This window comes from Micropterus salmoides, unplaced genomic scaffold (genome assembly GCF_014851395.1).
Source record: "Micropterus salmoides isolate LMB-PRFRI ecotype aquatic unplaced genomic scaffold, ASM1485139v1 Ms_hic_scaffold_4213, whole genome shotgun sequence".
Lineage (NCBI taxonomy): Eukaryota > Metazoa > Chordata > Actinopteri > Centrarchiformes > Centrarchidae > Micropterus > Micropterus salmoides.
The window spans coordinates 28,209-43,029 of record NW_024043611.1 but is presented as its reverse complement, the minus strand read 5'-3'; the positions used below and the strand labels follow the sequence as shown (position 1 = coordinate 43,029).

Sequence of the window (14,821 nt, the reverse complement as noted above, 5' to 3'; positions counted from 1 at the left end):
TGAATGTGACGCAAGCATCGAGATCACCAGAACATGGACGTGTTTCCAAAGTGAGAAGCAGGGATTCAGTTCTTCCCCTTGGATCCAGGTGGATCCAGATGATCAAGTCCCCTAGGTGCTTCTCCTGCAGGGGGATTCTAAGCAGCTGTTATGATGCTGGAGCTGAGAGCTCTGCAGGTTCAGAGATTATGAATCCAGACAGACTGCAGCTTTAAACATGAGCTGTGACAGAGGACATTCTTCATGAGTACTAGTACGATGTGATTGGGAGCAGTCCAGTCTCCCTTCAGCAGAACCACAATGGACCAGCGCACTGTAGGAAGTAAAACATGTCTGCTGCTGTTTCAGGAATCTTTCCACTGAAATCCACCTGCAGCATTATCCCTGTTAGAGATCACAGTGACCCCCTTCAGACCAGAGCTGGCTCCTTTAATAATCTCCCACTAGGCCCGTCAGCTGTGGAAGTTCTCAGACAGGCAAACTCAGGGGCCTCTTTTAAATACTTTCTTAGGTCTCACTTTTATCCTATGGTGTTTTAATAAACTTTGTTTTATTGCTGTTGATTCATTTTATTTTTTTTAAGTATGGAGCTTTATTTGTTTCTGCTGTGCAGCACCTTGTAACTTGGATTTGAAAAGTGCTATAAACAAAGTTATTGTAATTATTTTTTTCCAAAGATTGGAATCAATCAATATTCAGATCACGAACGTGGATCTGAATCCTGACATGAACCAGAAGAACTTCATCATTTAACTGAACATTTCTCAACAATAACCGATGGTACAAAGATCAGAACCAGGATCCACATCCAGACTCAGATGAGGACTTTTTATCCTTGTTTTATATTGAAATCTCTTGTACGTTGTGTATCACTTCTTCTTACTTTCTTGTTTGGTAAAGTAAAATAAGTCCAAAGAGAGAGAGCTAGCTGGCTTTGATCAAGCAAGCTAGCTAGCCTTACCTTACTTAGCTGTACCGTAATCCCTTGAAGGTCGTTTGTGTTGAAGTCGGACAAATGCGGAAATTCACGACGGGAAACGAACGCAACGAGATTTCGGACGCTTTGAACGTTTTTTGAGTTTCGGTTTATTGAACACACACAGACACATTTCTCACGTACCTCAGATGGCTGAGGCGAGGTTTGAACCCACAACTCTGGGTCTCCAGTCGGCGTCCTTCCCCACTGGACCATCTTCAGTACCGATGAAGACCAACAACCAGAGAGAGGAAGAAGATCTGACTGAGGGAGGAACTTTCAGAAGATCCACCAACATCAGTCTGGAGAGGAAACTCTGGATGATGGACTTCCTGTCTGGTTCCATGGAACCGAGACTGCAAGACGAGTACACGGGATTTTTTGAACGCCTGCACCCCAACGTGTCTCTGTGGCGCAATTGGCTAGCGCGGGCTGTTAACCGAGAGGATGGTGGTTCGAGCCCACCCAGGGACGGTCAATATTTAGGCGTCTGAAGTGCAAGCTCTATCCGTGCTCTTTGAACTTGTTGGTCCGCTGCAAAGGCCCTCTTGTCAAACAGGACCAGTGCCACTTTGTCCCTTGGCCTCGCTAGTCCAAGCTCATCCCTTTCTCCTCTTGTGGCTCCAGAGGCCTCAACCGTGTCCGCTTTTCCGCTGGTCAAAGCGGAAGAGATCCTGGGTTCAAATCCCAGCGGTGCCTAAGTGGAGTTTTCAATAACGATACGCCACTTCCCAAGGACAAAAACCAGAATAACCTCATGTGCGTTCTACGCAGCTTCAAGAAAAACGCGAGTGAGCGAGTAGAACGTGGCAATCCTAAGAACTGATTCCAAAACCAGACCACCTGAAACAGGTAGCGCAGTTGCCTGCGGCGGGTGCTGTGGCTTAGTCGGTGAAAGCGCCTGTCTTGTAAACAGGAGAACCTGGTTTCAAATCCCAGCAGTGCCTCTACAGCTTAATGTGTCCACGGGAACCTCTACCTATTCAAATCTGAAAACAGGAAATTGCTCCCTGCTTTGGTAAGTTCACTTAAACATCTGACTGAATCAGCTCAGTGTTTCCAGAATCTGTCCTTTGATGTACTGGTCATTACTGACTTCTGTCCCGGTGATCTCACCAGAGGCTGCTCTACATTCTCTAAACCATGGAAGACAAACAAGTGCTATTGCGGGTGAGACCTATTTTACCAAACAATAATTGGTAGAAATTGCTGGCCTTGAATATACAGAAACCAACTGCTTCCTGTTATAGCAGCTTCACCAAGGAATGAATATCCTCTGGGACAGGTGTTCTGGGTTCAAGTCCTGCTGTGGAAGAGAGATTGCTTTCCAACATAAACACTCTGGACTTCTGAGTGGTGTGAATACGATGACGAACCCTGTCCTTGTGTTCTCTGTGGACTAATGGCTAGTGTTCTTGCCTTCCACCTAAAAGATCTAGCTTCAAGTCCACTTGCAGTAAACTCTGGTTTTGTTTTATGTTCATAATTCTGATCTGATGTGTCATTTGAAATCACTGAAAGGTCCGCTCTCAGGTGTAGCAGCACCTTCGCAGGTGTTCAGTGCCACAGATTAGCATGCTGAATGTGACGCAAGCATCAGAGATCACCAGAACATGGACGTGTTTCCAAAGTGAGAAGCAGGGATTCAGTTCTTCCACCTTGGATCCAGGTGGATCCAGATGATCAAGTCCCCTAGGTGCTTCTCCTGCAGGGGGATTCTAAGCAGCTGTTATGATGCTGGAGCTGAGAGCTCTGCAGGTTCAGAGATTATGAATCCAGACAGACTGCAGCTTTAAACATGAGCTGTGACAGAGAGACATTCTTCATGAGTACTAGTACGATGTGATTGGGAGCAGTCCAGTCTCCCTTCAGCAGAACCACAATGGACCAGCGCACTGTAGGAAGTAAAACATGTCTGCTGCTGTTTCAGGAATCTTTCCACTGAAATCCACCTGCAGCATTATCCCTGTTAGAGATCACAGTGACCCCTTCAGACCAGAGCTGGCTCCTTTAATAATCTCTCCACTAGGCCCGTCAGCTGTGGAAGTTCTCAGACAGGCAAACTCAGGGGCCTCTTTTAAATACTTTCTTAGGTCTCACTTTTATCCTATGGTGTTTTAATAAACTTTGTTTATTGCTGTTGATTCATTTTATTTTTTTTAAGTATGGAGCTTTATTTGTTTCTGCTGTGCAGCACCTTGTAACTTGGATTTGAAAAGTGCTATAAACAAAGTTATTGTAATTATTTTTTCCAAAGATTGGAATCAATCAATATTCAGATCACGAACGTGGATCTGAATCCTGACATGAACCAGAAGAACTTCCATTTAACTGAACATTTCTCAACAATAACCGATGGTACAAAGATCAGAACCAGGATCCACATCCAGACTCAGATGAGGACTTTTATTATCCTTGTTTTATATTGAAATCTTGTACGTTGTGTATCACTTCTTTCTTACTTTCTTGTTTGGTAAAGTAAAATAAGTCCAAAGAGAGAGAGCTAGCTGGCTTTGATCAAGCAAGCTAGCTAGCCTTACCTTACTTAGCTGTACCGTAATCCCTTGAAGGTTTGTGTTGAAGTCGGACAAATGCGGAAATTCACGACGGGAAACGAACGCAACGAGATTTCGGACGCTTTGAACTTTTTTGAGTTTCGGTTTATTGAACACACACACACACATTTCTCACGTACCTCAGATGGCTGAGGCGAGGTTTGAACCCACAACTCTGGGTCTCCAGTCGGCGTCCTTCCCCACTGGACCATCTTCAGTACCGATGAAGACCAACAACCAGAGAGAGGAAGAAGATCTGACTGAGGGAGGAACTTTCAGAAGATCCACCAACATCAGTCTGGAGAGGAAACTCTGGATGATGGACTTCCTGTCTGGTTCCATGGAACCGAGACTGCAAGACGAGTACACGGGATTTTTTGAACGCCTGCACCCAACGTGTCTCTGTGGCGCAATTGGCTAGCGCGCTCGGCTGTTAACCGAGAGGATGGTGGTTCGAGCCCACCCAGGGACGGTCAATATTTAGGCGTCTGAAGTGCAAGCTCTATCCGTGCTCTTTGAACTTGTTGGTCCGCTGCAAAGGCCCTCTTGTCAAACAGGACCAGTGCCACTTTGTCCCTTGGCCTCGCTAGTCCAAGCTCATCCCTTTCTCTCTTGTGGCTCCAGAGGCCTCAACCGTGTCCGCTTTTCCGCTGGTCAAAGCGGAAGAGATCCTGGGTTCAAATCCCAGCGGTGCCTAAGTGGAGTTTTCAATAACGATACGCCACTTCCCAAGGACAAAAACCAGAATAACCTCATGTGCGTTCTACGCAGCTTCAAGAAAAACGCGAGTGAGCGAGTAGAAGTGGCAATCCTAAGAACTGATTCCAAAACCAGACCACCTGAAACAGGTAGCGCAGTTGCCTGCGGGGGTGCTGTGGCTTAGTCGGTGAAAGCGCCTGTCTTGTAAACAGGAGAACCTGGTTTCAAATCCCAGCAGTGCCTCTACAGCTTAATGTGTCCACGGGAACCTCTACCTATTCAAATCTGAAAACAGGAAATTGCTCCCTGCTTTGGTAAGTTCACTTAAACATCCTCTGACTGAATCAGCTCAGTGTTTCCAGAATCTGTCCTTTGATGTACTGGTCATTACTGACTTCTGTCCCGGTGATCTCACCAGAGGCTGCTACATTCTCTAAACCATGGAAGACAAACAAGTGCTATTGCGGGTGAGACCTATTTTACCAAACAATAATTGGTAGAAATTGCTGGCCTTGAATATACAGAAACCAACTGCTTCCTGTTATAGCAGCTTCACCAAGGAATGAATATCCTCTGGGACAGGTGTTCTGGGTTCAAGTCCTGCTGTGGAAGAGAGATGCTTTCCAACATAAACACTCTGGACTTCTGAGTGGTGTGAATACGATGACGAACCCTGTCCTTGTGTTCTCTGTGGACTAATGGCTAGTGTTCTTGCCTTCCACCTAAAAGATCTAGCTTCAAGTCCACTTGCAGTAAACTCTGGTTTTGTTTTATGTTCATAATTCTGATCTGATGTGTCATTTGAAATCACTGAAAGGTCCGCTCTCAGGTGTAGCAGCACCTTCGCAGGTGTTCAGTGCCACAGATTAGCATGCTGAATGTGACGCAAGCATCAGAGATCACCAGAACATGGACGTGTTTCCAAAGTGAGAAGCAGGGATTCAGTTCTTCCACCTTGGATCCAGGTGGATCCAGATGATCAAGTCCCCTAGGTGCTTCTCCTGCGGGGGATTCTAAGCAGCTGTTATGATGCTGGAGCTGAGAGCTCTGCAGGTTCAGAGATTATGAATCCAGACAGACTGCAGCTTTAAACATGAGCTGTGACAGAGAGACATTCTTCATGAGTACTAGTACGATGTGATTGGGAGCAGTCCAGTCTCCCTTCAGCAGAACCACAATGGACCAGCGCACTGTAGGAAGTAAAACATGTCTGCTGCTGTTTCAGGAATCTTTCCACTGAAATCCACCTGCAGCATTATCCCTGTTAGAGATCACAGTGACCCCCTTCAGACCAGAGCTGGCTCCTTTAATAATCTCTCCACTAGGCCCGTCAGCTGTGGAAGTTCTCAGACAGGCAAACTCAGGGGCCTCTTTTAAATACTTTCTTAGGTCTCACTTTTATCCTATGGTGTTTTAATAAACTTTGTTTATTGCTGTTGATTCATTTTTATTTTTTTAAGTATGGAGCTTTATTTGTTTCTGCTGTGCAGCACCTTGTAACTTGGATTTGAAAAGTGCTATAAACAAAGTTATTGTATTATTTTTTCCAAAGATTGGAATCAATCAATATTCAGATCACGAACGTGGATCTGAATCCTGACATGAACCAGAAGAACTTCATCATTTAACTGAACATTTCTCAACAATAACCGATGGTACAAAGATCAGAACCAGGATCCACATCCAGACTCAGATGAGGACTTTTATTATCCTTGTTTTATATTGAAATCTCTTGTACGTTGTGTATCACTTCTTTCTTACTTTCTTGTTTGGTAAAGTAAAATAAGTCCAAAGAGAGAGAGCTAGCTGGCTTTGATCAAGCAAGCTAGCTAGCCTTACCTTACTTAGCTGTACCGTAATCCCTTGAAGGTCGTTTGTGTTGAAGTCGGACAAATGCGGAAATTCACGACGGGAAACGAACGCAACGAGATTTCGGACGCTTTGAACGTTTTTGAGTTTCGGTTTATTGAACACACACACAGACACATTTCTCACGTACCTCAGATGGCTGAGGCGAGGTTTGAACCCACAACTCTGGGTCTCCAGTCGGCGTCCTTCCCCACTGGACCATCTTCAGTACCGATGAAGACCAACAACCAGAGAGAGGAAGAAGATCTGACTGAGGGAGGAACTTTCAGAAGATCCACCAACATCAGTCTGGAGAGGAAACTCTGGATGATGGACTTCCTGTCTGGTTCCATGGAACCGAGACTGCAAGACGAGTACACGGGATTTTTTGAACGCCTGCACCCCAACGTGTCTCTGTGGCGCAATTGGCTAGCGCGCTCGGCTGTTAACCGAGAGGATGGTGGTTCGAGCCCACCCAGGGACGGTCAATATTTAGGCGTCTGAAGTGCAAGCTCTATCCGTGCTCTTTGAACTTGTTGGTCCGCTGCAAAGGCCCTCTTGTCAAACAGGACCAGTGCCACTTTGTCCCTTGGCCTCGCTAGTCCAAGCTCATCCCTTCTCCTCTTGTGGCTCCAGAGGCCTCAACCGTGTCCGCTTTTCCGCTGGTCAAAGCGGAAGAGATCCTGGGTTCAAATCCCAGCGGTGCCTAAGTGGAGTTTTCAATAACGATACGCCACTTCCCAAGGACAAAAACCAGAATAACCTCATGTGCGTTCTACGCAGCTTCAAGAAAAACGCGAGTGAGCGAGTAGAACGTGGCAATCCTAAGAACTGATTCCAAAACCAGACCACCTGAAACAGGTAGCGCAGTTGCCTGCGGCGGGTGCTGTGGCTTAGTCGGTGAAAGCGCCTGTCTTGTAAACAGGAGAACCTGGTTTCAAATCCCAGCAGTGCCTCTACAGCTTAATGTGTCCACGGGAACCTCTACCTATTCAAATCTGAAAACAGGAAATTGCTCCCTGCTTTGGTAAGTTCACTTAAACATCCTCTGACTGAATCAGCTCAGTGTTTCCAGAATCTGTCCTTTGATGTACTGGTCATTACTGACTTCTGTCCCGGTGATCTCACCAGAGGCTGCTCTACATTCTCTAAACCATGGAAGACAAACAAGTGCTATTGCGGGTGAGACCTATTTTACCAAACAATAATTGGTAGAAATGCTGGCCTTGAATATACAGAAACCAACTGCTTCCTGTTATAGCAGCTTCACCAAGGAATGAATATCCTCTGGGACAGGTGTTCTGGGTTCAAGTCCTGCTGTGGAAGAGAGATTGCTTTCCAACATAAACACTCTGGACTTCTGAGTGGTGTGAATACGATGACGAACCCTGTCCTTGTGTTCTCTGTGGACTAATGGCTAGTGTTCTTGCCTTCCACCTAAAAGATCTAGCTTCAAGTCCACTTGCAGTAAACTCTGGTTTTGTTTTATGTTCATAATTCTGATCTGATGTGTCATTTGAAATCACTGAAAGGTCCGCTCTCAGGTGTAGCAGCACCTTCGCAGGTGTTCAGTGCCACAGATTAGCATGCTGAATGTGACGCAAGCATCAGAGATCACCAGAACATGGACGTGTTTCCAAAGTGAGAAGCAGGGATTCAGTTCTTCCACCTTGGATCCAGGTGGATCCAGATGATCAAGTCCCCTAGGTGCTTCTCCTGCAGGGGGATTCTAAGCAGCTGTTATGATGCTGGAGCTGAGAGCTCTGCAGGTTCAGAGATTATGAATCCAGACAGACTGCAGCTTTAAACATGAGCTGTGACAGAGAGACATTCTTCATGAGTACTAGTACGATGTGATTGGGAGCAGTCCAGTCTCCCTTCAGCAGAACCACAATGGACCAGCGCACTGTAGGAAGTAAAACATGTCTGCTGCTGTTTCAGGAATCTTTCCACTGAAATCCACCTGCAGCATTATCCCTGTTAGAGATCACAGTGACCCCCTTCAGACCAGAGCTGGCTCCTTTAATAATCTCTCCACTAGGCCCGTCAGCTGTGGAAGTTCTCAGACAGGCAAACTCAGGGGCCTCTTTTAAATACTTTCTTAGGTCTCACTTTTATCCTATGGTGTTTTAATAAACTTTGTTTTATTGCTGTTGATTCATTTTTATTTTTTTTAAGTATGGAGCTTTATTTGTTTCTGCTGTGCAGCACCTTGTAACTTGGATTTGAAAAGTGCTATAAACAAAGTTATTGTAATTATTTTTTTCCAAAGATTGGAATCAATCAATATTCAGATCACGAACGTGGATCTGAATCCTGACATGAACCAGAAGAACTTCATCATTTAACTGAACATTTCTCAACAATAACCGATGGTACAAAGATCAGAACCAGGATCCACATCCAGACTCAGATGAGGACTTTTATTATCCTTGTTTTATATTGAAATCTCTTGTACGTTGTGTATCACTTCTTTCTTACTTTCTTGTTTGGTAAAGTAAAATAAGTCCAAAGAGAGAGAGCTAGCTGGCTTTGATCAAGCAAGCTAGCTAGCCTTACCTTACTTAGCTGTACCGTAATCCCTTGAAGGTCGTTGTGTTGAAGTCGGACAAATGCGGAAATTCACGACGGGAAACGAACGCAACGAGATTTCGGACGCTTTGAACGTTTTTTGAGTTTCGGTTTATTGAACACACACACAGACACATTTCTCACGTACCTCAGATGGCTGAGGCGAGGTTTGAACCCACAACTCTGGGTCTCCAGTCGGCGTCCTTCCCCACTGGACCATCTTCAGTACCGATGAAGACCAACAACCAGAGAGAGGAAGAAGATCTGACTGAGGGAGGAACTTTCAGAAGATCCACCAACATCAGTCTGGAGAGGAAACTCTGGATGATGGACTTCCTGTCTGGTTCCATGGAACCGAGACTGCAAGACGAGTACACGGGATTTTTTGAACGCCTGCACCCCAACGTGTCTCTGTGGCGCAATTGGCTAGCGCGCTCGGCTGTTAACCGAGAGGATGGTGGTTCGAGCCCACCCAGGGACGGTCAATATTTAGGCGTCTGAAGTGCAAGCTCTATCCGTGCTCTTTGAACTTGTTGGTCCGCTGCAAAGGCCCTCTTGTCAAACAGGACCAGTGCCACTTTGTCCCTTGGCCTCGCTAGTCCAAGCTCATCCCTTTCTCCTCTTGTGGCTCCAGAGGCCTCAACCGTGTCCGCTTTTCCGCTGGTCAAAGCGGAAGAGATCCTGGGTTCAAATCCCAGCGGTGCCTAAGTGGAGTTTTCAATAACGATACGCCACTTCCCAAGGACAAAAACCAGAATAACCTCATGTGCGTTCTACGCAGCTTCAAGAAAAACGCGAGTGAGCGAGTAGAACGTGGCAATCCTAAGAACTGATTCCAAAACCAGACCACCTGAAACAGGTAGCGCAGTTGCCTGCGGCGGGTGCTGTGGCTTAGTCGGTGAAAGCGCCTGTCTTGTAAACAGGAGAACCTGGTTTCAAATCCCAGCAGTGCCTCTACAGCTTAATGTGTCCACGGGAACCTCTACCTATTCAAATCTGAAAACAGGAAATTGCTCCCTGCTTTGGTAAGTTCACTTAAACATCCTCTGACTGAATCAGCTCAGTGTTTCCAGAATCTGTCCTTTGATGTACTGGTCATTACTGACTTCTGTCCCGGTGATCTCACCAGAGGCTGCTCTACATTCTCTAAACCATGGAAGACAAACAAGTGCTATTGCGGGTGAGACCTATTTTACCAAACAATAATTGGTAGAAATGCTGGCCTTGAATATACAGAAACCAACTGCTTCCTGTTATAGCAGCTTCACCAAGGAATGAATATCCTCTGGGACAGGTGTTCTGGGTTCAAGTCCTGCTGTGGAAGAGAGATTGCTTTCCAACATAAACACTCTGGACTTCTGAGTGGTGTGAATACGATGACGAACCCTGTCCTTGTGTTCTCTGTGGACTAATGGCTAGTGTTCTTGCCTTCCACCTAAAAGATCTAGCTTCAAGTCCACTTGCAGTAAACTCTGGTTTTGTTTTATGTTCATAATTCTGATCTGATGTGTCATTTGAAATCACTGAAAGGTCCGCTCTCAGGTGTAGCAGCACCTTCGCAGGTGTTCAGTGCCACAGATTAGCATGCTGAATGTGACGCAAGCATCAGAGATCACCAGAACATGGACGTGTTTCCAAAGTGAGAAGCAGGGATTCAGTTCTTCCACCTTGGATCCAGGTGGATCCAGATGATCAAGTCCCCTAGGTGCTTCTCCTGCAGGGGGATTCTAAGCAGCTGTTATGATGCTGGAGCTGAGAGCTCTGCAGGTTCAGAGATTATGAATCCAGACAGACTGCAGCTTTAAACATGAGCTGTGACAGAGAGACATTCTTCATGAGTACTAGTACGATGTGATTGGGAGCAGTCCAGTCTCCCTTCAGCAGAACCACAATGGACCAGCGCACTGTAGGAAGTAAAACATGTCTGCTGCTGTTTCAGGAATCTTTCCACTGAAATCCACCTGCAGCATTATCCCTGTTAGAGATCACAGTGACCCCCTTCAGACCAGAGCTGGCTCCTTTAATAATCTCTCCACTAGGCCCGTCAGCTGTGGAAGTTCTCAGACAGGCAAACTCAGGGGCCTCTTTTAAATACTTTCTTAGGTCTCACTTTTATCCTATGGTGTTTTAATAAACTTTGTTTTATTGCTGTTGATTCATTTTTATTTTTTTTAAGTATGGAGCTTTATTTGTTTCTGCTGTGCAGCACCTTGTAACTTGGATTTGAAAAGTGCTATAAACAAAGTTATTGTAATTATTTTTTTCCAAAGATTGGAATCAATCAATATTCAGATCACGAACGTGGATCTGAATCCTGACATGAACCAGAAGAACTTCATCATTTAACTGAACATTTCTCAACAATAACCGATGGTACAAAGATCAGAACCAGGATCCACATCCAGACTCAGATGAGGACTTTTATTATCCTTGTTTTATATTGAAATCTCTTGTACGTTGTGTATCACTTCTTTCTTACTTTCTTGTTTGGTAAAGTAAAATAAGTCCAAAGAGAGAGAGCTAGCTGGCTTTGATCAAGCAAGCTAGCTAGCCTTACCTTACTTAGCTGTACCGTAATCCCTTGAAGGTCGTTGTGTTGAAGTCGGACAAATGCGGAAATTCACGACGGGAAACGAACGCAACGAGATTTCGGACGCTTTGAACGTTTTTTGAGTTTCGGTTTATTGAACACACACACAGACACATTTCTCACGTACCTCAGATGGCTGAGGCGAGGTTTGAACCCACAACTCTGGGTCTCCAGTCGGCGTCCTTCCCCACTGGACCATCTTCAGTACCGATGAAGACCAACAACCAGAGAGAGGAAGAAGATCTGACTGAGGGAGGAACTTTCAGAAGATCCACCAACATCAGTCTGGAGAGGAAACTCTGGATGATGGACTTCCTGTCTGGTTCCATGGAACCGAGACTGCAAGACGAGTACACGGGATTTTTTGAACGCCTGCACCCCAACGTGTCTCTGTGGCGCAATTGGCTAGCGCGCTCGGCTGTTAACCGAGAGGATGGTGGTTCGAGCCCACCCAGGGACGGTCAATATTTAGGCGTCTGAAGTGCAAGCTCTATCCGTGCTCTTTGAACTTGTTGGTCCGCTGCAAAGGCCCTCTTGTCAAACAGGACCAGTGCCACTTTGTCCCTTGGCCTCGCTAGTCCAAGCTCATCCCTTTCTCCTCTTGTGGCTCCAGAGGCCTCAACCGTGTCCGCTTTTCCGCTGGTCAAAGCGGAAGAGATCCTGGGTTCAAATCCCAGCGGTGCCTAAGTGGAGTTTTCAATAACGATACGCCACTTCCCAAGGACAAAAACCAGAATAACCTCATGTGCGTTCTACGCAGCTTCAAGAAAAACGCGAGTGAGCGAGTAGAACGTGGCAATCCTAAGAACTGATTCCAAAACCAGACCACCTGAAACAGGTAGCGCAGTTGCCTGCGGCGGGTGCTGTGGCTTAGTCGGTGAAAGCGCCTGTCTTGTAAACAGGAGAACCTGGTTTCAAATCCCAGCAGTGCCTCTACAGCTTAATGTGTCCACGGGAACCTCTACCTATTCAAATCTGAAAACAGGAAATTGCTCCCTGCTTTGGTAAGTTCACTTAAACATCCTCTGACTGAATCAGCTCAGTGTTTCCAGAATCTGTCCTTTGATGTACTGGTCATTACTGACTTCTGTCCCGGTGATCTCACCAGAGGCTGCTCTACATTCTCTAAACCATGGAAGACAAACAAGTGCTATTGCGGGTGAGACCTATTTTACCAAACAATAATTGGTAGAAATGCTGGCCTTGAATATACAGAAACCAACTGCTTCCTGTTATAGCAGCTTCACCAAGGAATGAATATCCTCTGGGACAGGTGTTCTGGGTTCAAGTCCTGCTGTGGAAGAGAGATTGCTTTCCAACATAAACACTCTGGACTTCTGAGTGGTGTGAATACGATGACGAACCCTGTCCTTGTGTTCTCTGTGGACTAATGGCTAGTGTTCTTGCCTTCCACCTAAAAGATCTAGCTTCAAGTCCACTTGCAGTAAACTCTGGTTTTGTTTTATGTTCATAATTCTGATCTGATGTGTCATTTGAAATCACTGAAAGGTCCGCTCTCAGGTGTAGCAGCACCTTCGCAGGTGTTCAGTGCCACAGATTAGCATGCTGAATGTGACGCAAGCATCAGAGATCACCAGAACATGGACGTGTTTCCAAAGTGAGAAGCAGGGATTCAGTTCTTCCACCTTGGATCCAGGTGGATCCAGATGATCAAGTCCCCTAGGTGCTTCTCCTGCAGGGGGATTCTAAGCAGCTGTTATGATGCTGGAGCTGAGAGCTCTGCAGGTTCAGAGATTATGAATCCAGACAGACTGCAGCTTTAAACATGAGCTGTGACAGAGAGACATTCTTCATGAGTACTAGTACGATGTGATTGGGAGCAGTCCAGTCTCCCTTCAGCAGAACCACAATGGACCAGCGCACTGTAGGAAGTAAAACATGTCTGCTGCTGTTTCAGGAATCTTTCCACTGAAATCCACCTGCAGCATTATCCCTGTTAGAGATCACAGTGACCCCCTTCAGACCAGAGCTGGCTCCTTTAATAATCTCTCCACTAGGCCCGTCAGCTGTGGAAGTTCTCAGACAGGCAAACTCAGGGGCCTCTTTTAAATACTTTCTTAGGTCTCACTTTTATCCTATGGTGTTTTAATAAACTTTGTTTTATTGCTGTTGATTCATTTTTATTTTTTTTAAGTATGGAGCTTTATTTGTTTCTGCTGTGCAGCACCTTGTAACTTGGATTTGAAAAGTGCTATAAACAAAGTTATTGTAATTATTTTTTTCCAAAGATTGGAATCAATCAATATTCAGATCACGAACGTGGATCTGAATCCTGACATGAACCAGAAGAACTTCATCATTTAACTGAACATTTCTCAACAATAACCGATGGTACAAAGATCAGAACCAGGATCCACATCCAGACTCAGATGAGGACTTTTATTATCCTTGTTTTATATTGAAATCTCTTGTACGTTGTGTATCACTTCTTTCTTACTTTCTTGTTTGGTAAAGTAAAATAAGTCCAAAGAGAGAGAGCTAGCTGGCTTTGATCAAGCAAGCTAGCTAGCCTTACCTTACTTAGCTGTACCGTAATCCCTTGAAGGTCGTTGTGTTGAAGTCGGACAAATGCGGAAATTCACGACGGGAAACGAACGCAACGAGATTTCGGACGCTTTGAACGTTTTTTGAGTTTCGGTTTATTGAACACACACACAGACACATTTCTCACGTACCTCAGATGGCTGAGGCGAGGTTTGAACCCACAACTCTGGGTCTCCAGTCGGCGTCCTTCCCCACTGGACCATCTTCAGTACCGATGAAGACCAACAACCAGAGAGAGGAAGAAGATCTGACTGAGGGAGGAACTTTCAGAAGATCCACCAACATCAGTCTGGAGAGGAAACTCTGGATGATGGACTTCCTGTCTGGTTCCATGGAACCGAGACTGCAAGACGAGTACACGGGATTTTTTGAACGCCTGCACCCCAACGTGTCTCTGTGGCGCAATTGGCTAGCGCGCTCGGCTGTTAACCGAGAGGATGGTGGTTCGAGCCCACCCAGGGACGGTCAATATTTAGGCGTCTGAAGTGCAAGCTCTATCCGTGCTCTTTGAACTTGTTGGTCCGCTGCAAAGGCCCTCTTGTCAAACAGGACCAGTGCCACTTTGTCCCTTGGCCTCGCTAGTCCAAGCTCATCCCTTTCTCCTCTTGTGGCTCCAGAGGCCTCAACCGTGTCCGCTTTTCCGCTGGTCAAAGCGGAAGAGATCCTGGGTTCAAATCCCAGCGGTGCCTAAGTGGAGTTTTCAATAACGATACGCCACTTCCCAAGGACAAAAACCAGAATAACCTCATGTGCGTTCTACGCAGCTTCAAGAAAAACGCGAGTGAGCGAGTAGAACGTGGCAATCCTAAGAACTGATTCCAAAACCAGACCACCTGAAACAGGTAGCGCAGTTGCCTGCGGCGGGTGCTGTGGCTTAGTCGGTGAAAGCGCCTGTCTTGTAAACAGGAGAACCTGGTTTCAAATCCCAGCAGTGCCTCTACAGCTTAATGTGTCCACGGGAACCTCTACCTATTCAAATCTGAAAACAGGAAATTGCTCCCTGCTTTGGTAAGTTCA

At 45.9% G+C, this 14,821-nt stretch overlaps 11 non-coding genes across 11 annotated transcripts; all 11 read left to right on the top strand.

The window, feature by feature from the left end:
• The first annotated feature begins 1,849 nt into the window (after positions 1-1,849).
• Positions 1,850-1,923, top strand: trnat-ugu. The gene has a single exon. It is a non-coding gene; the product is annotated as a tRNA-Thr (tRNA).
• Positions 1,924-3,929: 2,006 nt separating this feature from the next.
• Positions 3,930-4,003, top strand: trnan-guu. The gene has a single exon. It is a non-coding gene; the product is annotated as a tRNA-Asn (tRNA).
• A 396-nt stretch (positions 4,004-4,399) lies between these two features.
• Positions 4,400-4,473, top strand: trnat-ugu. Its single transcript has one exon. It is a non-coding gene; the product is annotated as a tRNA-Thr (tRNA).
• A 2,015-nt stretch (positions 4,474-6,488) lies between these two features.
• On the top strand, positions 6,489-6,562 carry trnan-guu. Its single transcript has one exon. It is a non-coding gene; the product is annotated as a tRNA-Asn (tRNA).
• A 398-nt stretch (positions 6,563-6,960) lies between these two features.
• On the top strand, positions 6,961-7,034 carry trnat-ugu. The gene has a single exon. It is a non-coding gene; the product is annotated as a tRNA-Thr (tRNA).
• A 2,022-nt stretch (positions 7,035-9,056) lies between these two features.
• Positions 9,057-9,130, top strand: trnan-guu. The gene has a single exon. It is a non-coding gene; the product is annotated as a tRNA-Asn (tRNA).
• A 399-nt stretch (positions 9,131-9,529) lies between these two features.
• Positions 9,530-9,603, top strand: trnat-ugu. Its single transcript has one exon. It is a non-coding gene; the product is annotated as a tRNA-Thr (tRNA).
• A 2,022-nt stretch (positions 9,604-11,625) lies between these two features.
• On the top strand, positions 11,626-11,699 carry trnan-guu. Its single transcript has one exon. It is a non-coding gene; the product is annotated as a tRNA-Asn (tRNA).
• A 399-nt stretch (positions 11,700-12,098) lies between these two features.
• Positions 12,099-12,172, top strand: trnat-ugu. The gene has a single exon. It is a non-coding gene; the product is annotated as a tRNA-Thr (tRNA).
• Positions 12,173-14,194: 2,022 nt separating this feature from the next.
• trnan-guu lies at positions 14,195-14,268 on the top strand. The gene has a single exon. It is a non-coding gene; the product is annotated as a tRNA-Asn (tRNA).
• A 399-nt stretch (positions 14,269-14,667) lies between these two features.
• trnat-ugu lies at positions 14,668-14,741 on the top strand. Its single transcript has one exon. It is a non-coding gene; the product is annotated as a tRNA-Thr (tRNA).
• Positions 14,742-14,821: the final 80 nt, after the last annotated feature.